The 26,417-nt window shown below is 34.1% G+C and overlaps 1 protein-coding gene across 6 annotated transcripts in view; it reads left to right on the top strand.

Annotated features, from left to right (window-relative positions):
* LOC144324186 (uncharacterized) overlaps positions 1-26,417 on the top strand; it is a 364,643-nt gene that overhangs the window by 93,209 nt on the left and 245,017 nt on the right. For 5 of the 6 annotated variants that reach the window (XR_013389617.1, XR_013389628.1, XR_013389627.1 and 2 more), the window contains one exon: positions 3,999-4,066. The gene's annotated coding sequence lies outside the window, so the exon portion shown is untranslated. Of the gene's footprint in view, positions 1-3,998; positions 4,067-13,886; positions 14,368-26,417 lie in introns of those variants that run through there. The other variant, XR_013389630.1, reaches the window with a different exon arrangement.

The raw sequence follows: 26,417 nt of genomic DNA, 5'->3' as shown, positions 1-26,417 counted from the left end.
CATCCTTCCTCACAGCTGAGTAGAGCCAGCTTACCTTAGTTTAGAACTTCACCAGACTGGTAGAAGAAGGTTTCCATAGAGAATGCATATGCTGTGATCCCTTTCGCACAATATTTCAGGACATGGAAAATCTAATTCTGGAGCCTCTAGGGACTTACTTCATAGATGTCATGGTTTTTACTGTTGTTATTGTTAAAATCGGCAAGCACATTTGGAGCTTCCTGGGGAAAAGAGAAATAAAAATACTGAGAAGTCTGAGAACAATTATCAAATATTATCCAAGGACAAGATTTTTGAAAAAATATATCACTCAAAATCCACTATTCAAATAATAATATACTTATGGAATATATCCATTCTTGGTTTTTGAACATATTCCTTAATAAATTGAAAATAATAATGCAATACAAAAGCTATTTGAAAAGATGCCTTTATTTGTGCACTAGATTTATGGTTTTACTACTTACTTTTTATAGTCTAAATGCCAACTTACTGGCTTCTGATAAACTACTCATTTTATTATTTCTGAGAGGGTTGAATGCAAATATGGACAATTTATAGATTTGCAGAAAATTGATGCACATTTATATGATGTGAAAGGCATAAAATATATAAAAATATAATTTAAAAGTGCAATAGAATGAAATATATACTCTCCTTCAGGTTATTAAAGGCAATCACATTTAATTTAATATTCTATTCATTTAAACCTAAGGAAAATGCTGTTATAAATTAGTAATAAATTAGAATATCTTAAAAGCAATTGTCCTATGCTTTTGTGATTTTTCAAGGCTTAGTAAGCACGCAAAATTAAAATATTTTAAATTGACTGGAGATGTGTGTATTGTTGGGGAAGAAAATTTTCCCCTACCCTCAAAGAATTAAACCAACATGAGACAGATTACTAGAAGAAAATCTAATTTAATTTTGTATTACAGGAACTCCACACATATGAGAGGTTCAAAGACAGAGAGGTAAAATGGTATATATGTCATCCAGAGCTAGGAATGAGATGTGGGCCTGAGGCTTCAAAGGAGAGGAGGGCACTTCACAGGACAATAAGAATTAGAGCAGATGTTTGGTAATTAGATGTTTGCCCTGCCATACAGATAGTTCACTAAGATGAAATTTATCTCTCCGGTGATAACTCTGATTCTGAGAAAGACCCCTAATTTAGATTCTTCTAGGTTGTTAAGGGAGAGGCAAAAGTTTCTTTTTAGCCAAGAGGGTCTCCATTGCCTTTAGCTCAAAAAAGTCCACGTGCCAGTTCATTTGCACACCTGACTGACTCGAAAATTCATGGTCTAAGTCTAAAGTCATTTTCTACACCTAACTGCCTTAAAGGTCTTAATTAACTAACAATCATGGATAGAGTGTAAGAAAAATCTCTTCCTTGCCGTACCCTGACCTAAGGTAAATTGTTTTTTCAGCAATGTTCCAACGTACTTGAAAAATTATATCTTGGAAATGGATATGTTTTATTTGAAGCAGTTTTGATTTTGAAGTTTTAATGGTCCCAGCAGTGGGAGGGTAAAAACCTCTTATTGACTCTCCTGCATATCGCGCCTCACTAAGGTAGTGAGACAATTTTCTTTTGAGGTATGGGAGCTGTCTGGATTTGTAAAGGAATCAGAAAGGAAGGGAGGAAAGTAAAATTGGCAGCTGTAAATAAGGCTACCATCACCCCCTTGAGACTGAGAGCTATTCCCAAAATGCCTTGCTAGAAAAATGTTATTTTTTAAAAGTCTTATGGCTTTGTTTTTCCACTCTCTTTCACTTGAAATGCCTCAAGTAGTTGTTCAATTCAGTTGTGAGAATCATGTGCATCTTGATTCTCTGGAGTTTGCGTCAGCTTCTTGGAGACTGCTCCTCTGTTATTGACAAAAACAGCCATGATACCAAATGTGTGGCACCTTGTAAGTGCAGAACTTCGGTACTCCATCTGTCTCAATAAAGAGGTGTGTTCAATACAGGCAAAGTGTTCTAAGAAAAGACACATAAGAGAGAGGAGTTGGGGCCCCATGAACCAATTTCGATAAGGACTACTTTAATTCTCAGAATGGAGATTTAAAAGATTTTGATGATTTCATCCCTGCGTAACTCTTTGTTTCTTTGGATTTTGAAAGAATGGTTGAAATTGGTTTTATACATAAATTATCATTGAACAAAGGAAGTTCACCTTCCTATAGAATGTCCTGCTGCAGTGTAGTAGGTGCCACAGTTTATGAATAGCTAATAATTACCACATTTAGAAGGTTATATCTCCTTATTCCCCTGTAGAAAAGGCTAGAACATAAAATGGTTACATTTTTGTGTCTGCAAAATTTTAATCATAATGGTCTGTATTACAAAGGCCTGTTGTAAGGTTAAGGAAGTTAGTGAATGTAAATGCTGGTATGATTATCTGATAGAGGTATCTAACTTATCAAGTAATTTCTGAAAATCAATCATTTAATTAAAATACTTAATGACAATTATCAGTGTACAAGGATTCTATAAATAAAATTCAGAAAACCAATCACACATTTTACAATCTGATTAAACATAAATCATTTCAAGCAAGTGTTTTAAATTTCTCTAGACATCACTTTAATATCTTCATTTGGAATAAAATTTAATATGCCTTTAAAATACATTCTGTATTTCATGATATTAAAAGACAATTTGAGGCATATTAAAAATTTTAAGTTTATTTGAGTAAAATTTTATTTGAATTGGGCAATATTAGACCGGAAGTGGTTTGGAGTGTTCTGAGGACAGGAGCCAGGTAAAAGACTTGTATAGACAAAGTACAGAAGAAAAAGGGGGAAAAAGAAGCTATTTGTTTGGTTATAGCTTAAAGTCTCATTGGCTCTTTGTAATTAATTGTCCTTAGCATTTTGATTCTATCACCTTGAAGGATCTCAGGTTTAGATTTGGGTTTGCTTACACACAACTCCATGGTATAAGAGCCACTTCAATCTAATGGCCTCCTTGTTTGATTAACTTCACAATTCTTGTCAAACAATAAATTTTTCTAAATTGAATACTTGAAGATTTCAAAACAACAGACTTCTTTCTCTTCCTATTTGGTACGATGCCTATAGCCAGTTATTCCTTAGGGACTTCTAGCAAATTAACATCAAATATAGGTGCTACTCAGGGCTTTACTACAGAATTTGTCTTGCAGTTTTGGGGAATCGTTTTCATGAAAAATTCCTCCGTAGCTGATACTCAGGACTTAGAAGCTTCTATGTACTCAAGTGCCTAACTTTCTCTAAGTTAACTTTCTAAGTTTTTTAATGTAGATATTAAGTTGCTGTTTCAATTTCTGAGGCCCAGTGATACTCTCACAATCTTATTCTTAGTGCTTCATCATATTTTTCCTGCCCATCAGTCTTCCATCCTCTTGTGTTCTGTACCAGTCTTAATCACCTACATAATTTGCATTCCACTAGGGATCCCTTTTCCCACTATATCTTATTGCACTTTGTACATTGTCCCCTTAGTCACAAAAATAGTTTCTATATTTGTTTTTACACACATTTTTCTGTTTGACTATTAGTTACTTGGTGAAAGGAAGGGACTGCGTTTAAATATTTTTTTATGTTTACAAACTAACCAAACTCTTCCATTTATTAGAAGCTTGAGAGGCACCTGACTGGTTCCGTTGGTAGAGTAAGTGACTCTTATCTTATTCTCAGGATTGTGAGCTCAGGAGCTCTGGTGGACGTGGAGCCCACTTAAAATAAAAAAGAAGAAGAAGAAGAAGAAGAAGCAGCTTGAAGGAAAAACAGCTAGTAATGTGCAAAATATCCATTTTCTTTACCAGACTCCAAATTTTACTTTGATCTGTTGCTGCTAGAAATAAAGGCTACAGATTTCCAACCTCCAATGAAGCAAGATATGATCAAGTCAACGTAGGTGTTGGGAAGGAATTCCGGGAATGTTCTTTCAAAGAATCTGACTCAAATGAGAGAAACATCACTTTTATCCTTCTATTCTTTCTTTTTCATCAGATTGGCAACTCAGATGTGTTAATCAAAACTTCAGCAGCCATCTTGACCTTGAGAATAGAAGCCAAATGGTAAGTTGGTGAAATAGGCTGTTAGATGAAAGAGCCAGATCCAAGATCCCATAAAGCTAATATAGTAGATCAGAGAGGACTACATTCACTTTTTTTTTTAAGATGAGAATATAATCCTTGAATGTTTATGTCATGATTTTTTGGTGTTCTATTACTCTTAGTCAAATGCATTCTATAACTGACAGAGAGCTGAATTTTTTTTAAAAGAAAAGAAACAAAAATGTCAAATGCAACATTCGTGTGTGTGTGTGTGTGTGTGTGTGTGTGTGTGTGTGATAAAAGAAAAAGGAGATTATGACAGTAAGGGGATTTTTATTTAGTATATGAGCCTCACCTGGTTGTTTGACAAAATAACAAAAAATTAACAAAACACTCATGAAGGAAGGTACCATGGTGGCAACATTGTGATGCATGTGCTGTCATTTGACAGAGTTGACTGAGCCTTTGGAAACTGTATCTGGACTTTTAGAACACTTTCCTCAGCAGCAAGTTAAAACTGTAGGACTTTTTCTTAGCTTTCCTCTTTACGGCCTTTTCCTCCACGTTTTCAGATGCTGTAACCCCGTTGAGTTTTATTCTTGACCTTGCCTCTTCTCATTTGTTGTACTGTTTCTGGGTGAGCTCCTTAGCTGACAGAGTACCAGCTACTGAATTTACGGGTTTCTGGGTCAAGACCTAGACCTCTATGTCTAACTCTAGTGAGCATCCTTTAGGAATTCAGAATCACCAGGGCCACAAAGATCTCATGTATTTCTACTTTCATCCTCTGTCTCAGTCAGAGATCTCAATCTGCCCCTCCTACAATATCTCCCATTTGGGTCAATTTGTACCACTATCCTTACCTAAACTAAAATCTTGATCTCCAACTTTTTCTCTCAGATTCATGACTAATCACTCATTAACTGGTACCTCAGAAATGGAGGCTGGATTTTTGACTTCCTCTCAAGAAGCTTTTGAATTAGTTTATTCCTCACTAAAGCAGCCTCAATACCAACTTCCTGCCATTGATTTCTTATTCTCATAGCTCATCCTCCACTCATGGAGGATATAGCTCATGACACCATGTTAATTGTCTTTTAAAAAATCAAAATGTGGTCATGTGTATTGGCTGCTCATTGCCTACAAACCAATGTTCATTCTCTATCATGTGATGGAAGCTTCATCGTGCTGTAGCTAAGCTGAACTTTTCAAATCCTTTTGTGTTTTTTTGGACAATTCTTTTGCCTCAGCCTAGAGGTTATTTTTCCCATTTTCTTTGTCTATTAGGTTCTTTTTCATAGTTCCAAATTCATGTTAAAAATTGGTTTCTCTGCAATGCCTTATAGTTCTTAGAGAGTTGGCTATTTTCTTGACTGTGGTACCATGAACTCCAGGATAGCACTTATGACATTGTTGTATGTAGTTTATTAACTGTGAATTTATGATTTTGTCATCCATACTGAACTTGAAATTCTTGAGGACCTGGGCATTTTTTTTTAAAGTATTACTCATTATATTTTTCTGAGATTTAAAAGATGCTCAATGTGATACTTAAATCTCTCTCTCTCTCTCTCTCTCTCTCTTTCTCTCTCTCTCTTTCCCCCTTTCTTTTTCTTTTCCTTTTTTTCTATGTGAGGGACAAAATAGAAATGTGGCCAATCTCTAGATTTACAAGACAGGCACTCAGCAATGGTGCACAGGGTTTTAAATTTCCCTGTAAAACAGTTTTAGATTTTTACTGGGTGACTATGACACAGAAAGGACACATATTCATGGAGATGTTTTGAAACTTCTGAATGGACCTGTAGAAACTTTCTATAGCTTTTATTAAAGTAAAACTCGTGTATTTTTTCTCAGTTTAAAGATTGCATGATTAGGCCCACTGGTCTTAAATAAACATGACAAAGAAAATCATACCTATGGGTCAATTTCATGATTAGTATGACATTTCACTGTCATAGAATTCAAAATGGGTCTTTTCATCTTAGTTTCAAAGTTTGAAGAGGCTGATCTGTGAGTTTTACTTTTGTCTGCACTGATTGTATTGCTCCTGGAAAAAGACTACGTTTTTAGCTTTGAAGTCTAGAATCCTGATTTAGTCAAAGAAGAGGATAAGAGAAACTGCTTCAGTTGGGTTTTCATTTACAGAACAACCTGACCTGATTTTGAAGCTGAGTGAGGGGGAAGGAGCTAATTTTCAATCTCTGTTAATACCATTTGGATGACTAGGGCACTGTCTCTCCAAAAATGGGACCAACACAAATTTCACAAAATCTAATAGCAATCACCCACAGTTATCTTTTTAATCATTCCAAACATCAGACATTTCTAACAGAAAAAAAAAAAGCCAGATCATTAGTAAATCCTTATGACTCCTCCTTGAATCAGTCAGTTCCTTTATAAACCATAGTGATTTCCTCAGTATCAACCCCTGCCATTTCTGCTCTAAAGAAAGTTTGAAACATCAAAACAAAATCAAGAAAGAAATCAAAATGGGCTATACTACTTTATCAGATATGAAGTCATACTTGTTGTTCAGCTTGATAATAATAGGACTTATTTCAAGGAAAATAAGGAAATAATAATAATCAAGGAAATAATAATAATCCCATTTTCAAAGACAGCTTTGACCCCTAAAAAATAGCATTCATTACACCAGAATTTTCTATTTGTCTTCCAACAAGTTACTACTATATACCAATCCCTATCATACAGTAGATGAGAGGTAAATGATTGTCAAATTGCTATTCATAAGATCTAATCTCATCAATTTCTGCCTCATAAATTGAAATATTGAAGATAAAAGAAAAAACTGAGAAATATAATACATTAAGTTGCATTGTCCAGCCTGAATTTTAATGCTCAGTGATGAAAATATATATTAAAAACCCTATTTTCAATCATATAGCAGTGTGCATTATGAGTGACAAAAATATCTTGAGCTGCATGTTTTAAGAATCAGAATTTTGGAAACACATATATAGTTTTAGCTTAGAAATCGTGCTTCCATATACATGCAGATAAGTGATAACCTTTAGCAAATGCCAAAAAAACACCAAAATGCATACAGTTTTATATCTTAATTTAGATTTTATTTCTATTAATATAAAGCCATGCATCTTGTCACTTGAATTATCTATTGAATTACATGTTGTCTTAAGTGAACAGTGTCAGTATTCCTTAATGAATAAACCCTGCAGGCTGATAGACTGAATAGACAAATGGACAGTGGTCAGACCATATATGAAAACACAACTCTGCCCCACAACCTTCAGCAGCCAACCCACAAAGCTAACCACTATGTGCAGTGGCCAGTCCAGGAAGTCAAACAATAACTCTTAAAGCAAGTGGCCCCAAGTTATTAAGTTATTCCACTTAATGAATAAGTGACAGCTTCCCCAAGTTTTGCCCCCACATTAGATTTAGGACAAACTGGAAAAAGTCAAATATGCTCCCCTAACCAATGGCATGGATGCTGATTTTAGTTCACCTGTCTCCAGCTTTGGCATGCTAACAGCTTCCAATCAGAGCATACCTGAAGCTTTCTCCTCTGTCTCTCTCTTTTTATAACTGTAAATCTTCCCACTCCTCTGTCTCCCTTTGAATCTTTGCTAACTGCACTTGATGGCAACTGACTTTGCTTCTATAGCAAGGTCATTGGTTGTCTTCATTTATTTACATAGGATCATTAAAATCTCTTATTTCCTGTCCTGCTTCACCATTGTTAAATATTGTAAGTTTATTGTTTGTAATTTTCAGAAATGTTTTTTAGTGTTTTATATGTGTATATCTGTGAACATGTTGCTTAGGTTTTAAAAATTCATATATTTATTAACATACAACAATCCTTAATTTCTTCCTATTCTTATGATTTACAAACTCTTCATATTAGTAAATGTAGTTGATTTTAAATACAGTATAATATTCCAATCTATGAATATATGAAGTCCGTTATTCTTTTAATGGGAATTTAGATTTTTTTTCTACTTTTGGCTATTATCAAGAATACCTCAATAAATTTCCTTGTACATTTCTTCTTGTCCACGTTTCACTTGTAGGAAATTTCTCTAGTCTCCACACCTGTGGTGGAATTGTTGGGCCTTGGAATATGGGCTTTTCACCTCAATTTAATTTAATTTAATCTGTTTACCCTAAAATCAACTGTGTATGTTACTTATATCCATAGGCTTGGTAAATTTTGCTAATCTGATGGTTGTTAAATGTATGCCACTGAGAATTTAATTTACATTTCTCTAGTGAAACTGAACATCATTTCATATCTTATTAGCAGTTCACACTCTCTCTAGAAGTCATTTGACCATTTTCTAGTGCACATTTATTCTTTTTTTATATTGGTTTATAAAAGAGAAATTTCACTGGACAAGTTAAGCTAGCAAGGAAGACTTTGTTCATGATTATTGCATTGGGGAAAAAAGTTTGAACTTAACCCCACTGAAACAAAATAGGGAAGTTTTTAAGCCCTGGGACAAGCTAGTGGGAAAATACTGAAAGACATTATGGGTGGGGTTGGTCAATATACTTAGGCCATCAGTGTTTACTGACTGGTGCTTAGAGAAGTTAAGTTCCTACCTTGCCATAGGGACTGGGAGATAGAAGAAGTGCTCTTTCCTTGAATGATTACATTTCAAAGGAATGTCTCTCTTTCTATGAGAAAGACATCCCTTGGTTCTAGAACTGGAAGAGTGGGGGGTGATTTATATCTCAAAGAGGCTGAGAAAGAATTTACAATGGTAATTTTTCTAAAGTAATGTTCTAAGAAAAGGGAGGTCAAGAGCCTATAGTCAGGAAGAAATCTCATAAATTTAGTTGAAGAGGGGAATATTAGGCCCTCTTAATCATGATTTAGAAGAGTTAAAATTCTGTATACATTTCAATTGGCAGAAGACACGAATAGACATTCTTCCAAAGACATACAGGTGGCTAACAGACACATGAAACAATGCTTAACATTGTTAACATCATTAGGGAAATACAAATCAAAACCACAATGAGATACCACCTCACACCTGTCAGAATGACTAAAATTAACAACACAGGAAATAACATGTTGGCAAGGATGGGGAGAAAGGGGATCACTCTTACTATTAGTAAAGATGCAAACTAGTGCAGCCACTCTGGAAGGCAATATGGAGATTCCTCAAAAATTTAGAAATAGAACTATGCTATGACCCAGCATTTGCACTACTAGGCACCTGCCCAAAGGATACAAAAATACAGATTTGAAGGGCCACATGCAACCCCAATATTTATAACAGCATTATCAACAATAGCCAAATAATGCAAGAGCTCAAATATCCATTGACTGATGAATAGATAAAGAAGAGGTGGTATTAATATACAATAGAATGTTATTCAGCCATCAAAAAGAATGAAATTTTACCATTGGAAATGATGTGGTTGGAGTGTATTATGCTAAGCAAAAAAGTCAGAGAAAGATAAATACCATATGATTTCATTCATATGTGGAATTCAAGAAACAAAACAGATGAACATTGGGGAAGGAGAAAAAAATGAGAGGGAAGCAAACTATCAGAAACTCTTAACTATAGAGAACAGACTGAGGGTTGATGGAAGAGAGGAGAGTGAGGGATGGGCTAATGGATGGTGAGCATTAAGAAGGGCACTTGTGATGAGCACTGGGTGTTGAATGTAAGTGAAGAGCCACTAAATTCTGCTCCTGAAACCAAATTACATTACCTGTTAACTAACTGGAATTTAAATAAAAACTTAAAAGGAATGGGAGAATTGTTACAAAATTGGTTATCATAGTAATTAATTCCCTGTATGTTTTTTATAAGTTTGAGACCAAAGTATACATAATGTACAAATAATAAAAAATAAATTAAAAATTCTGTATATAAATTCTTTTCTAATTATCTTTTAATCTTTTTTATGAAATCTTTTTTTATTACTGGAATTTCAAGTTTTAATGGATTAGATTTGTCAATATTTTCCTCAACGGTTTGTGTTTCTTAATAATTCAGCAGTAGAGATGCTTTTCAGGAGCTTTACCTTGGAAAGGATTTCAGGTTTACACAGACAGGATAGTCATGGGAGATAAATTACAAACCGAAAGAATATACAGCATTGTTTTTCCTGGACTTAACGCTAATGTGTACTTTTGCATTTCTAAGTGGCTCGTTGAGTCAGTGTAAATACACTTAGTGTTACATGCATCAGGTTTACTTTACTTTTTCACCTGGGAGGCCTGGTTACCTGGAAGAAAATTCCAGTACTGCGACAACAGTAGAACTCTCTTAGGGTTATTATTTTTTAATATGATAGGAATGATGACACCGTATTCCGTTAATTGCTTGTCTTGCTTCTTTTTGCTGCCAAAGGAATGGGCTTGTCTTGAGCATAAAAATGGGTGATAAGTCAGGACTCAATATCAAAAAGATGCTGTGCTTGTGCAAGCAGGAAGTAGTTCTGTGGTCTAGCACTTCTTTGGCGTCCTTTAAGTGGCTAGGCAATGTGACTGTGAGGAATGCCACCACTGGCCCCAGGGAAACCCAGCCCCAAGGCTGCCACTCCATAAAGTGGCATTGCAAAGGGCCTACTGCTCCCTGGGACTTCATATTGGATCAGAGACTAACAGCACCTGCTCACTTTGAAATGACATCCTCATCACCAACCTGTGACATTTACAATTTTCTGAACTCCTATGACCCACTGCTAGTCCCTTTTAATTCTGCCAAATAATGGCAAGTTATCTGTCATTTTCTCAACCCTTCTCCATCTTTAGCATTCATCCCTCTCATCCTCAGTGTCTGTCTGGTATAAAATACCCTTCTTTTTTTTTTTTTTTTCAAAGGGTTAGGTCACTCCTTGACAAATATTTTTTTTAAGATTATTTATTTATTTACTCATGAGAGACACACAGAGAGACAGAGAAAGAGAGGCAGAGACACAGGCAGAGGGAGAAGCAGGCTCCATGCAGGGAGCCCGATGTGCGACTCGATCCCAGGTCTCTAGGATCACACCCTGGGCTGAAGGTGGCGCTAAACCGCTGAGCCCCTCGGGGCTGCCCGACGAATATTTTTTTTTTTTGGACAAATATTTTTTATAAAGTCTTTAATCTCATTGAATCTGCACTGCATGTAATAAAACATTCCCTGAAGTTTGTGCATTTTAATGTTTCAGCGGCATCTAGCACTGATGCTAGATGTGTACTTTAAAAAAAAAAAAAAGATTTTATTTATTTATTCATGAGAGAAACAGAGAGAGAGAGAGGCAGAGACACAGGCAGGGAGAGAAGCAGGCTCCATGCAGGGAGCTCAACATGGGACTCAATCCCAGGTCTCCAGGATCACACCCTGGACTGAAAGCAGCGCTAAACCACTGAGCCCCCCGGGCTGCCCTAGATATGTGCTTTTGCACAGAAATATCCTGATGCAAGATTTTGCCTTTTTTTTTTTTTTAAGAATTCCATATTTTTTTTTTCAAACAGAATAGGAGGTGAATGAATTTAAATGGATTTAACAATGTTCACATTTTCCCAGAAGCAACACTAACCTAATTTTTGTTCTTTGAGGCAACTACGCTTATTTATTTGGTTGTTTTCTTTTTTCTCAGATAAATGTTAATACCTAAATATTCACAATATAAAATCACCTATAAGGGAGCCAGGGTGGCTCAGTCAGTTAAGCATTGGACTCTTGATTTCAGCTCAGATCGCTTCTTAGCCTTTTGGCTAAGATCTAGTAATTGATTTCAGCTCAGGTCATGATCTCAAGGTCATGGGATCAAGCCCTGCCTCAGTCTCTATGCTCAGCGCTGTCTGCTTGTCCCTCTCCCTCTGTTCCTTCCCTTGCTCATATTCTCTCTCTCTCTCTCTCTCAAATAAATAAATTCTTAAAAAAAAAAATTACCCATAAACCCGATGTCCCAAAACAACCACAGTCCTGATTTCCCTTTATTGCTCTTTAGTCACTAAATCCATGATGTTTTTATTAAAACATCAGAATACTTTCTAAAAGCAAAACTAGCATTGAACAAATATGTTCTAGTGCCTATACAAGTATTGATGCCTATAACAAGCTGAAATCTTATAAAAACCTATCTCAAATACTCTTTGACAAGTAAATGTTTGACTGCCATCAACCTATCCCATGGCCATTCCCCTTTTATCCCACTGCTGTTCAATTGTTAGGAAGCACTGACTGTCATTATCCAGTTTCAGTAGGCCTTCCACTCAATAAGGTAGAGGTGGAGAAAGAACACATCAATGAAAACAGCTTAAAAGAGCTCAGTGTCTTCTGCTTAAAACAAAGCTATCCAACAGGATTTCCTGGGTACTTTAGAAGTCTTTGTAGCTGGATTTTTTTAAAAGACAGTAGTATTCACACATGAAAAACTCTCTATATCCTGTTTTATTCAGTGAATATGAATTTTTTTATGACAGAACTTGTTTGTGATATTTCATCTAGTGAAAGGTTTAAAGGCTCAAACTCAGTCACACTTTGGGGGGGGGGGGGTAGCTATTCACCGGAGCCACAGCAGTAGATACTTTGATTAAACATCATCCATAGTTCCCTTGCCAGAGAAGCAGAGAGAAGGAAAAAATTTGTATGTAAGACATGAAGTTGTCCAAAGTTTCCATTATGGAAACGGAGAGGGAGAAGCAGACTCCCCATTGAGCAGGGAGCTCTACTCTCTACTCGCAGCAAGATCCCAGGACCCCGAGATCATGATCTGAGCCAAAGGCAGATGCTTAACCAACTGAGACTCCCAGGTGCCACAGTTCAGTGAATTTTGACAAAGGCATGAGATTGTAGAACTAATTCCAGAATCAATATCTAAAACAGTTGTATCACTATAAAAATATAGTCACACATGAAAATATTTTACACATGTAAAAACAGTCCACATAATATCTTTTTGAACATTTTTAATTGGGTTGTTTGCTTTATTTTTGAACTATGGAAGATTTTATATATATATATATATATATATATAAAATGTTCTTGGATACTAGTTCTTTAACTGAAATAAGTATTGTAAATGGTAGCCTCTTAATTTCCTTAATTTCCTTTTAAAGAGTAGAAGTTTAAATTTTGATATTTAATCTAATGGGGCTTTTGTCTTTTATGATTTACATACAATTTAAGAATATTTGCCTTTCCAGGCAAAATAATATCCTATATATTCCAATAAAAGTTTTTATAGTTTTAACTTAGTGTTTTAAAGTATGATTTAGAGGGATTTTGTTTTTCTTTAGGGGGACATAGGGTCTGACATGAGATAAAGATACATTTTTTTTTCTACATGGGTAATCAATTGAGTTACCATGTTCTCAGTCACAAAGAGAAAGCGTTCACTATTTTATCATTAAGTAGATGTTGGCTATTTTTTCTTGGTAGATGTCTTTTGTTTTGTTTTTTTTTTTTTAGTTTTCTGAGACTTTATCATAAATGGGTTTATAATTTTGATACTTTCTCTACCTCAACTGAAATTATAATATAACTTTTGTCCTTTATTCTGCTAATGTGGTAAATTAAATTGATTTGGTTTTCTAATGTCAAATTGTCCTTTCATTGCATGGATAAATTCCATTTGGCTAGATTCAATTTGCTATTACTTTGCTAAGGATATTTGAGTCTATATTCATGAGAAAGTTTATAATTTTACTTTCTTGTACTGTTTTTGTCTGTTTTCAGTGTTAGGATAATGCTGGCCTAATAAAGTAAGTTAGAGAATGCTCTCTTTTTTTCTGAAAGATTATTTGGTAGGATTGTTCTATCTCTTTCTTAAATGTTTGATAGAACATTATAGTAAGGCTATCTCAATTTGGAGTTAACTTTTTTTTTTTTTTTTTTAGATTTCACCTATTTATCTGAGAGGAGAGAAAGAGAGAGAGGGAGAGAGCGCGCGCACGTGTGCATGAAGATGGGGAGGGAAGAGGGAGAAGCAGACTCCCTGCTGAACAGAGAGCCAGCCACTGGAGCTTGATCCCAGACCCTGGATCTGGACTTGAGCCAAAGGCAGACACTAAACTGAGCCACACAGGAGCCCCGAGTTTAGGCTTAATTTTATACAAGGTTTATTAATTGTGAATATCTTTAATATACTTAGAGGCAATTGAAATTTGCATTTATTTTTGAATGAGTGTTATTAAAGAACCTTTCAAAAAAGGTTTATATTTCATATAGGTTGTTAAATCTCAAAGAATTAGACCTATTTATTTAATGAAATTCCTGATATGTTTGGTTTAAGCATGTCACCTTGTTGTTTTCCTTGTTTCCTGATGTTCTTTATTACTTACGTTTTATTTTTCTTCTTTTGATTTTTAAAATATCTCGTTTTACTGTGAAGTTGTTTTAATATTGTCTAATTACTCTTTTGTCATCTTGATAGTCTACAGTGATGTTTCCTCTTTAATCTGGATATGATCATTTAAATCTTCTCTATTTTGTTTACCATAGATGTATATAAATATTATTGAACTTTTCAAAAAAAGAAGTTATAGTTTCATTGGTTTTCTCCTTTTCTGCTTTCTATTTTAATGATTTCTATTCTTAACTGTATTATTTCATTTCTTCTACTAGCTAAAGTTTTACTTGTTTTTCATTTAGTCCTTTATGTTTCTCAATATAAATATTTTGAGTTACAAATATTCCTTTAAGTACTATGTTTGTTCTATCTCACACATTTTAGTATTTTGTGTTATTCATTCTGTTTCAACATATTTTCTAATATCTCTAGAAATTTCTTCTTTGATGTATGGGCTTTCTTACAAGTGTCTGTTTTATTTCCAAATATTTGAGGATTTTCCAGCTGCCTTTTTGTTATAAATTATAATAATAATTTGACTCCATTTTTGTCTAACATTATTAAGATTTGTTTCATGAATTGGCATATGATATATCCTAGTGAATGTTACATGTTCCCCTGTAAAAATGTATATTCTGCTATAGTTGAGTATTGTGATCTAAAAATATTAACTTGGTCAATTTGGTTGATAGTGATATTCAGATCTTGTATTCTCCTACTAAATTTGTATCTAATTACTTTTAAAATTATTGAGAGAAGAGTTTTCAGTAACAACTGATTTTCAGTAACAGTCGTAGCTCTATTCTTCAGTTATGTTAGTTTTGCTCATGTACTTTGATACACAATTATCAAGAGCATACACACAATTATTAATTATGAATAATAAATGTTTTAACATTATAAAATATTTCTTTCTCCTTAGTAATATTCCTTTTTCTGAGATCTGGTTAGAGTGATATTTATGAAGCTGTCCCACCTTTCTCATGATCAGGGTTTGTATCATATATTAGTTCATATTCTTTTAATTTTAACTCATATGTTTTTTTTTAATTCAAAGGATGTTTCCAATAATAGCCTATAATAGTGGTCTTGCTTTTTAAAAAATGTGGCCTAATAGACATTTTTATTTGCAGTATTTAGACCATTTTTATTTAATGTAATTATTAATATATTGGGGTTGAGGTCTACTCTCTTGTTACTAGTTTTCTATATATTCCATCTATTCCTTGTTCTTTTTATTTTCTTGTCTTCTTTTGAGTATTATCTTTGGTATTCTATTTTGCCTTCAGTATTGGACTATTAGTACTATTCTTTGTTTTCATTTAGGTGATTTTTTAAATTGAAATATATTTGACATAGAACAATGTGTAAAATTAAGGTGTATGTTTAGTGATTTAGCAATTTTTCTCATGCTTACAATAAATACTTTTGAATTATGCAATATCTTCTAAATAATATTATTCAGCAATATTCCAATCATTGTTTAGAGGATAATATTATTTAGAAGATACCTGACAAAATTTTAGCAACATTCTTTCAGTACTCTCTTCCATCCTTTATACCATCATACTTTCTACCTCTCTATATGTTACAAAATGTATGTTATATTGTTATTTTTTCTTTAAACAGTTAATTATCTTTTAAAGAAACTGAAAAACAATTATCTTCTGTTTTCATGCATTTACCAGAACTCTTCATTCCTCGTATAGAACCAGTCTGCATTTACTATCACTTGCTTCTCACCTAAACTTCTTTTAACATTTCTTGTAGTACAGGTCTGCTGGAGACACATTTTCTTTACTTAGCCTTTGAAAGATTTTCAGAAGATTAATTGATCCTTTAGAGAAATATTGTTGAGTTTGTGTTGGCATATTTTCTTATCACTTTAAAAATGTTTTTTCATTGACTTCTGCTTGCTTTGTTCCCAATAAGAGGTTTGCAATCATTCTGTGCTTTTCCCTGTTTGTAATGTTTTTTTCCTCTTCCTGTTTTCTAATGTTCTTTTATAAATAAAATAAAATGAATAAAAAAATAGAATAAAAATGCTCCCTCTATTTTAAAAAATACTCCAAAATTATAGCATGACCTTGAATTCCTTAAAGAAAATTGTTCTCCATGTACCTTTTCTCAGGGGATTTATCTGTTACAATGGCCATTTTAACAAGAATGAGAGAGCCAAGCCAGAAAATAGCTTTTCTTTTCTTTCTTTCTTTTTTTTTTTTTTTTTGGAAATATATTCCTTTAACTACTTTGACTCTGATTAATGACAATCACCAGATAGATAGCCAGTGTTTTTCATTGATTCCAAATTCGTTGAAGTTTCTTAAAATGCATGGAATTTTTAGGTTGGAAAATAGAATGAATACTATTATTTCAATAAGTATATTTCCAATGACTCAGAATATTTTAAATCTTCTGTTAGTACAACATGTAATATAAGTAGTATTATTTGAAAAGCCTAACAAAACCACTTGATCTAAATGACAGTTTTAGTAGTAGTAGCTTGTCTCTATATATTGAATATATCAATGACACCCATATTTCTTATTCATGATGCTCCTGGTAATTCATGACATACACAGTATGTGTCTACTCTCATTACTTTGGGTTAAATAAGTGGAAAACAGCCTCCTTCACGGTACAGCGGAGAGGAAAAGCTGCACTCTCTATTAATGAATCATTCATTTTTTAGCAGTCCATTGGGTTAGAAAGAATTGGAGTCAACTGGCTAAAGGTTGCCTATATTGCCCTAGACTGAGAAGGAATTATATCATTTGGGAAAAGGATCCTAATTCAGGGAGAAGAGTGTGAGAAATGTTATTTGTAATACTTTCCTCTTGCTATTGTCACTTTTAGTGGCTTAAAACAACACAAATGTATTCTTTCACAGTTTGGGAGGTGAGAAATCTTAAGTCCTTTCCACTGGGCTAAAGTCAAGGTGTCAGTGGAGCAGGTTTCTTCTAGAGGCTCTGCGGAGAGAATGTTTCCTTCCTTTCTCTAGCTTCTGGGAGACTTCTGCAAGCTGGTGCTCATGACCTCTTCCTCACTCCGTACCACTCTGCTGTCCAGTCATCATATCTCCTACACTTCACAATCAAACTCATTCTTCATTCCTTTATAGCTACTTATGATTACATTTTGGGCCCCACCAGGTAATCCATGATAATCTTCACAAGATCATTAACTTAATCACATCTGCAAAGTCCTTATTGCCAAGTAAGGTAACATTCACAAGTTCCAAGGTTTAGAATCTGGATATCTTTGAAGGCCATGATTCAGTCTACCACAGTAGAGTTTGATCTTTGTCTAAATATGCTAGGATTTTTCTCCCATCCAAAAAACTTCTTTATAGACAATGATTTATGATTATTTAGTAGTTATAATAAGTATGGTCCCCAAAATGCTTTTTAATATGTGCTATTTGTAATTAAAGAGCAATTAAGTCATGCTTTTAATAAAACATGATCTTAACTTATCAAAGTGAAATTGGCATTTTACTTACATCTCTTCTCACCTCTTGATTAAGCAGTTGTCCCACTTTTCTGTGTCATTCCAAATTGAAACCAATTATATTGGATCAAGGGATCCACCTAACTCCAGTAATGGTCTCATCCTAATACAACTAACTGTATCTACAAGGGGCTTATTTCCAAATAAGATCACATTCTGAGGTAATATGGGTTGGGACTTCAATATATGAATTTGGGAGGACACAGTTCAATCCATAACAAACTGTGAGGTAGAAAACCATTGACTTAAACCAACTCCTTTCGTTCATAGATGACAGAGTGAAGTTCACACAGGTTTGGCATCCTGGCAAAGATTACACAGTGAGTGATAAAGGTCTAGCTGAGATAACAACTCAATACTCCTAATTCCTTTCCAGGGTTCTTCCTATATTACTTGAATTGATTCTGTTTTGGATAATTAGGGATAGAAATGTGACATTTTTTGGCTGATTTCATTTGAATGTGTAATCTAGATATTCATGTTTTAAATAAGTAGCAAAGACCAAGTTTAACATTTTCTGACAAGATTTTCTGCCCAAGAGAGAATTTGTGACATTGCTTCTTAAAAGGCATCTTGGCAGCTCATCCCATCTTAACTGTAACTCTGAAGAAATTGCCTATCAGTTTCGTATATGCTCTCATTTGTGCCAAATAACTTTATCATGTCAGAGGCAACAATAATGACTAATTTACATACACTGTACTCAATAAGTCATCAGGGGAGGCTCTTACCCTTTCCTGCATTTATAGTATTTCTGGAGAGTGGCTACCTCACTAAGACTTTACCAGGTTTAATGAAATTTCTATTATAACAACAATCTAGTAGCTTGCATGCATAATCCTGAGGGCTACCTTCAGAAATCATCAGGAAACTTGGCACATAATTTAGACACTTAATAAAGATTTATAATAATTTTCATGTGACTAGATATTATTTTGAAATGCCAAGGAAGCGACATCAACATTATTTAGATTCCTTCCAGTGTCACTTTTCTTTCAATGACAGCCGGAAAACCAAGAGATTTATATAGCTTAAAGTTTGTGTTTATAATTTACAATGCTCAATGTGAAACTAGTTAATTCTATATAGAACAACTGGGATTGCGTTGCCTGGAGCTATTAAGTACTTTCTATAAAAATTACATAGGCCTGAGCAAAGTGAGAAAATTTCAGTTGGTGATGAAACCATAAAATTTTCTCCTGACCCTCAGAGTAGTTCTCACCCCACCTCATATTCATTATAAATGAAACCAGGAGTATGGATAATACCTTGCATTGCTCAGTACCATTGGGAACCAAGAATGCAATGGGATTCAGGCTAATTAATGTGTTTACTTTCTCTAGGATAGCCAAATTTTTCTTACTAAACTGTGAAATTAGATTTGATTCCTTATCATAAGTTAGATACTGGGGGAATGTTAAGAAACCTGGAACAGATGCAAAATTCACCATCATTACAAGTTTAAATTTAGGATAAATTTCAAGTCAGAAAAAATATGAATTTTTGAGAAGTACAAATGTTTCTGTATTATCTTGAACCTTTAAGTACTAAAAGGAATTAAATATTTATTTATTTATTTTTTGGAATTAAATATTTAAAAGCAAATTTTGATTCATTTTAGTTTTGTTAATGTAGATTATTGACATTTTTCACAAAAATGATATGTAAGTAGTATTTGCTGCTTAGGAATAAGAGCAGGACAAACTAAAATATTTTAATCAAAGAAGATAGATAATGTTTACACTTAAAAACGCTCAAGTCAATTAAATGTCATAAAAACAAGTAACATTTAAAAAAATAACATCTTACATTTTTTTAGAATATCTGAGATTAAATTATGAAAATGTAGAAAGGCATTTTTTTTTCAAATTTTTTCAAATTTTTTATTTGATAGAGAGTAAGAGAGAGAGAGTGAACATAAGTAGAGAAGAGGGACAGAGTGGGAGGGAGAAGCAGACTCCCTACAGAGCAGGACTCTGACATCATGATCTGAGCCAAAGGCAGTTGCTTAACCGACTGAGCCACCCAGTTGCCCAAAAGACAATGTTTTTATACCAAAAGCTTTATTCTTTTCTCTTTTTTTTTGTCCACAATGAGAATTGTTCTTTTTCTTTTTTTTCTATTTTAAACTTTCATAGAGTACCAAATTGGTGTGAATTCTAAAACGAAAATTATGCTTGCCAATAATTCATATTTGCAAAATATGTCAGAGATGTTGATTTTCCTCTGAAAGTCCTCTGACTGTTTTATATTCTTTAGGAAACTTTTTTTCTACTATTGCCTCCAAATGGGAAATAGCCACTTCCACCAAGGAAGTTTGCCGAACTATTTCCTAAGGAAGTTTCTTTTTATTATAGTTTGTATAAACAAAAGTGTGAACGCTGTAAAAGATGTAAAATGTTACTGAGTAGTATTCCCTAGATATTTTCTAAAAGATTTCAAATTGCAAAGGGACATAAAGTTCACTCAAAATCAGATTCTTAGTAATATGTGGGAGCTAAATTTCTTTCCAAAGCTCATGAATTCAAAATTTCCCCTGATGATTTTTGAGAAATGCAAATACTATACAGGAGAAACAGACTAGATTTGTGAAGTGGGAGAACAGAGAATTTACTAAAAGTGTGCTGAGTGTGACCTTCACTGAGTGTAGTCACATAAAAGTTAATTCCCTTAACAACTCTAGAGTTGTTTTCTTTCTACCAACTTAGGAAGTGATATAACCAAAATTGCTTTTAACCTAGAAATTTGAGTTACCTCATTAATGTCTCATCAGACATTACAGGGTCAGGATCCCCTAATCATCTTTCCCATCTGACCCTTGCTTTTGGCCTGGAGACGGTAGACCAAATGTCAATGTAAACCATCATTGCCACAATCATTTTGAGATAGGTAGCATTATAATTCTTCAAAAATATTCAATTTTCTATCAGCAAAATGTGGTTCATTTTTTTTTTAATTTTTATTTATTTATGATAGTCACACAGAGAGAGAGAGAGAGGCAGAGACATAGGTAGAGGGAGAAGCAGGCTCCATGCACCGGGAGCCTGACGTGGGATTCGATCCCGGGTCTCCAGGATCGCGCCCTGGGCCAAAGGCAGGCGCCAAACTGCTGCGCCACCCAGGGATCCCTCATTTTTTTAAATAGTCACATTTTGTTTTTGTTTTTTTTCTTTTTTGCAATGTAATTTCAGGAAGCCTTACATTTTAGAAAATTCTTATACGTATTTCTTAGTAAGTCTTAGCTACTTCTTTCAACATTAACATACAGACAGGTGGGCTGGAGAGCATAACATTTTATTTACCTTGCTCCCACCACTTGAAACCCAGACATTCATGTAAATGTTGGTACTTGGCAAGGTGGGCATAGAGTGCACATGGGAAGTGATAAGGAAAATAAGAGAAAATGAGATTAAAGAAGAGGAAAATTGCTGCCTTCAACACTGAATGCCCTTGAAGGTGTTGAAGCTGTTATCAGATTGAGTAGCTGATTTCTTAAAGTTCTATTTTTGATTTCACCTTACCTTGAAGAATGGGAAATGTGAAAGTGTATGTCATTCTATAAACTAAAAATTTTATTTCTACATTAGTTTACCTTCTTTTGATTGTGTGTTCCAAAGTCATGTGAAATAATTTAAGCTTAGTGGGGGAATTTATTTAAAGATATAGGGGATCTCTCACTGAACCAAAATATAAAGATTAATTGGGCTTTCTTTTACATTTAAGTACTTTTTTAAAGATTTTATTTATTTATTCATAAGAGACACACACACACACAGAGGCAGAGACATAGGCAGAGGAAGAAGCAGGCACCCATGGGGAGCCCAATCAGGGTTCCATCCCTGACCTGGGATCATCACGCCCTGAGCCTAAGGCAGATGCTCAACTGCTGAACTGCCAAGCAAAAATACATTTAAGTATTTTTTTTTATTAATTTAACACTGTATCCTGGAAATCACTCCCTATCAGATCATGTGGCTCTTTCCAATTATTTTCACAGCTACATAATTCTTTATTGTATGATACCTACCATAGTGCTTGTACTCAGGCTCCTGTAAATGAGCATTAATATTTTTCTAATATTTGCTTTTCCATATAATAGCATTGCAAGTAATCTTGTGCATATGTGATTCCATAGTGTGGGGTGTATACTTAGGATGAGCTTTAAGGAATAGGAAAGGGTTATTTTATTTTAATTGCCAAATTCTCTTCCATAGGTGAGGTCCAATTCTGCACTCTCACAGGAATAAGTTAGTCTACTGCTTTGCTCACAGCCTTTTTGACATCATGTTGTGTAGCTTTAAATTTTTTTAAAATTTCAAGAGAAATGGTATCTGAGTCTGATTTTATTCTGAGCATTTCACTATGAGCAAAGTTGAATGTGTTTTGACATGTCAATGACTATAAATCTTACTATGAGAACTGTATGTTTACTATTTTGTGTATCTGGGGATTGCGTTTTTCGCAAAATTTTTTTATTTTATTTTTTTCTTTTTAAAAAATCTCATATGTTAGGTGAAGTAGACTTCTCATCTACGTTTTATGTTATATTGGCTGAAAATATTTTTCTCTGTTTTCTTCTGACTTTATGACTTTTTTCCTTATGATAAAGATTTTGTTTTAACTGTTTAAAGTAGCCATCTGTTCTTTAATTGCTTCTAGATTTTAACAAAATATTAAAATGCCCTCTCCTATCCAGGTTATAAATTACTATTTTCTTGCTTTACGTCTTTAAAAATCATGGTTTACTGCGGTAAGAACACAACCTGAGGTCTACCCTCTCAATAAAGTTTAAAATGTACAATGCAGTGTTTTTAACTATAGCTTAAAATTGTATAGCACACTCAGCTTTAGAGCTTATTCATCTTGCTTAACTGAAACTTTATGCCATCTTTATTAGGAACTTTCCATTTCCTCCTGCCTCTAATCCCTGGCAACCACTTATCTACTCTTTGATTCTATGAATTTGACTATTTTAAATATCTCATATAAGTAGAACCCTGCTTTGCTTTTATATCTCAGATAACATTTGGAAATTACTCTAAGGAATGGTGTCAGATATGGATTAATTCTTTCCTTTGTTCAGATGGCTTCCCTAATTTTCCAAACCTTACGTATTTTTAAAACCACTATATTCCTAACTTATGTGAGATGCCTCCTTTATCATATATTAAAATGCCATATAAATATTGATCTGCATTTTGAGTTTCTAGTCTCTTCCATTTGCCCACCCGTATATATATATGCACTACTATTATGTTCTTTTATGGAGGAATTACGTTATATTAGTTATCTTGTAATATCCCTTTATTGCTCTTCTTTCTTTGAATTTTTGTAGATATACTTGAGGCTTATTTTTCCATGTAAACTTATTTTCCTTATAAACTTCAGAAGCAACTTGTCTGGCATCAGATATTGGCATGTTATTGAGATGGCATTAAATCAATGCATTACTTAGAAGGAACTGACATCTTTCGTGAGTCATCCTTTCCAAAAACAGTAATTGCCTTTCATTCAGGTTATTATTTGAATTTTTAAAAAGTTTTAACTAGTAGGCTTTCACATTTCTTATTAAATTTATCTATGTATTTTAGCCATTTATAACTAATATATACAGAAAAAATATATTCTCCTCACCTATAATCTTTAAGTTTTGTTTTTTGTACATACGAAATATATTGATTTTCATCTATTAATTTTATCTCCTGCTGCCATTATGAATTATTTTATCATTATTTATCATTTATCATATCATACCAAATGATATCATTGATTCTCTTGTGTTGACTAAGAATACTGTATATGTTTCATTTGTGTGTGTTGTTGCTGTTTTATTGCAGCAACTGTGATATGGTAATTTATAAGAAGTATTTATTTGATCATTCATATTACTGACATATATTTTTCAGATGTTTTTGGTCTTCATTCACAGTTACTGAAATTGCTTCAGAGCCCTAAAAGTGAAATAGGGGTCTTATTATTAATTAAAGTGACCATTGAACCCCACCCAAGGGCAGGGACTGGTTGCCAGGAGAATCGACCATGTCGAATCAGCCAATGGCCAATGACTTAGTCAATCATGACTGTATTGGAGCCTCCATAAAAAAAAAAAACAAACAAGAAGACAGCATTCTGGTCCCTTTTTGAAGAGCTTCCATGCTTGGAGAACCAGAATGCTTCCACATCACATCAAGCTAGGCCTCAAAAATGTAGAAGCTCCTTTGTTTGGGATGTCACTATATATCTTTCCATATGGCTATTGATTCATAATCTTCATCATATTCTTTAATAAACTAATAAATGTAATTAAGTACTTCCTTGAGTTCTGTGAACTACTCTAGCAAATTAATCAAACCTAAAGTTGTTGGAACCTCCAATCCGTAGCTAGTTGGTCAGAAACACAGGTAAAAGCTTGACCCTGTGACTGCTATCTGAATCTGAATTTGGGGGGTGGAGGGCAATCTGTAGGACTAAACACTTCACATGTGGAATCTGATGCTGTTTCTGGGTAGATGGTGTCAGAATTGAACTGAACTCTCCCACCTTATTGGTGTCTCATAATTGCTTGATATTGTGTGTTGGGGGAACCCCTGATGTTGGAATTGGGTCCAGGAACACTAAAGGAGTAGTGGCATCTCACAATAACCACTTACAGCAATCAGTTATTTAGGCTAGACTCCACTGGCCAATTTTGGTCATGGCTGGGGTTATTGATATAACTACAATTAGCTTGTCAGATAAGTAGCTGTGCTTCTTGGGACTGGCCAGAAGTTAGATACAACCTAAATAGGGGTTTGTGAATAATGTGTCACACACACAACACACTCAGCTAGGATTGTTCTCATGGTAACTCAGTGAGGTCCAAAAGTGTAAACAAAAGTGTGCAAAGTATTTTGAGGCCTGATTTCAGAACTGATACAATGTTACTTCCCCTACATTCTATTTCACTTGACAAAGTAGATAAAAAGGCCAGTCCAGTTTAAGGGATGAAAAATGGCATTGCAAATTGCAAAGCATGGCTTTAGGGAAGGGAATAATTTATGGGCATTTTTTTATATTCTATTACAATCTGCTCACCTGCCATGGTTTTTACATCCTCTCACATGTGAAATGTACTTCTCTATATTCAAGGACTCCCAGAAGGCTCATCTAATTATGATAATAGGGACAGAGTCCAGAATTATATGACCTATCTTATGTTCAGATAAAGCTCTGTGTGTTTTGGAGATCTGTCAACTAAAAAGACAAGTTATCTGCCCCTTCCCAACTCCATCCTATACGCAGTGGTGAGGCAAGGATAGCATAACCAGAAAAGATACTCTCATTGTCAAAAGGCCACATGAGAGGCATGCACAGTCACTGCTCTGTTGCAATTCTGAAATTCTACTAGACAAACACTGCTGCCCTAATCATAGAGAAAAAACAATGCTCCCTTATTGGTGCTCAGTTCTGCTCTATGGAAATGGCTATGGTTCTTCAGTCCATTGTTTTCTACTACTCTCTGGGGATGACTTGGTCTGCCTTTGTTCTCCATGGCTCTTGACTTTACCATTTAGACTATTGATTTCAGTTTATGTAATGTCCTTCCTTTTCTATAAGAGATAGCCTATTTTGGAAGCTAAGTAGCTTTCTACATATAGAAATTTGGGAGCTTAAAAAATACCTTGCAATTTGAATTAATTTTGGAATAAGCTGCAACATTTTCTGTAATACATATCTTTTGAGAACTTTGCAGTTTCCTATGACTCTAACTGCATTCAACAAAAGACTGACTCAAAGTTAGTTTTAAAATATGCCTGTTTTTCTAGACTTACTCAGCGCTGTTCTGGATTTGTCAAAGTGCTTCGTGACAATATTTTTATGATCCTTAATGACATTTTTGTCAAGCTGAGAGGGTCTGTTAGGTACCATTCTAAATCACTCTGCTGTCTTAAAAAATAAATCACATCCATGATTTGACCTATGTCATAGACCCCCGATTCATCCTTTTAATTTTTTTTTTTTATTTGGATGTTATTTGGAGAACCATATATTGAACTATGGGGATGCATCAAATGAATGCCACACTTAGGGATCTTTCTAGGTGACCAGTTGGTCTTTGGAAGATGATTCATCAGGATTATCCTATTAAGTAAGGTTTTAAAAAATATCTCTACTTCTATCTATAAGTTAGAGTTGTAGGAATGGAAGTTGGTTGTATAAAGGAAAAATCTCAAAGATATAGGGAAAGCAGTACTTCAGTGCAACAAGCAAAAGATAAACTAGGGACTGGCAGCAACAAAATGTTTTAATTTATCTATCTAATAAATAATTTCATGCAACTTTAAATCGACTGAAGGTGAGAAATCGGATATAAATAGGAGTAGGATATAAATAAGTAAGAAAAAAGATATGCAGGATAAAGAAGAAAAGGCATTGGTAATTTTATACAAATGGGATTAGCATTTATTTACATTTTTTTCCTTTACCATTTAGCTCCTATATTTGAAACACTTCCTGTTTTCTTTATTACATAAATCATGTCGTGAAGGGGCAGGAATAAATTTAGTAAGAAAATTATGTTAGGGTGAAA

Source organism: Canis aureus, chromosome 11 (assembly GCF_053574225.1).
Source record: "Canis aureus isolate CA01 chromosome 11, VMU_Caureus_v.1.0, whole genome shotgun sequence".
NCBI lineage: Eukaryota > Metazoa > Chordata > Mammalia > Carnivora > Canidae > Canis > Canis aureus.
Note: the sequence above shows the minus strand (reverse complement) of the source record. Positions and strands in the feature narration are given on the sequence as shown.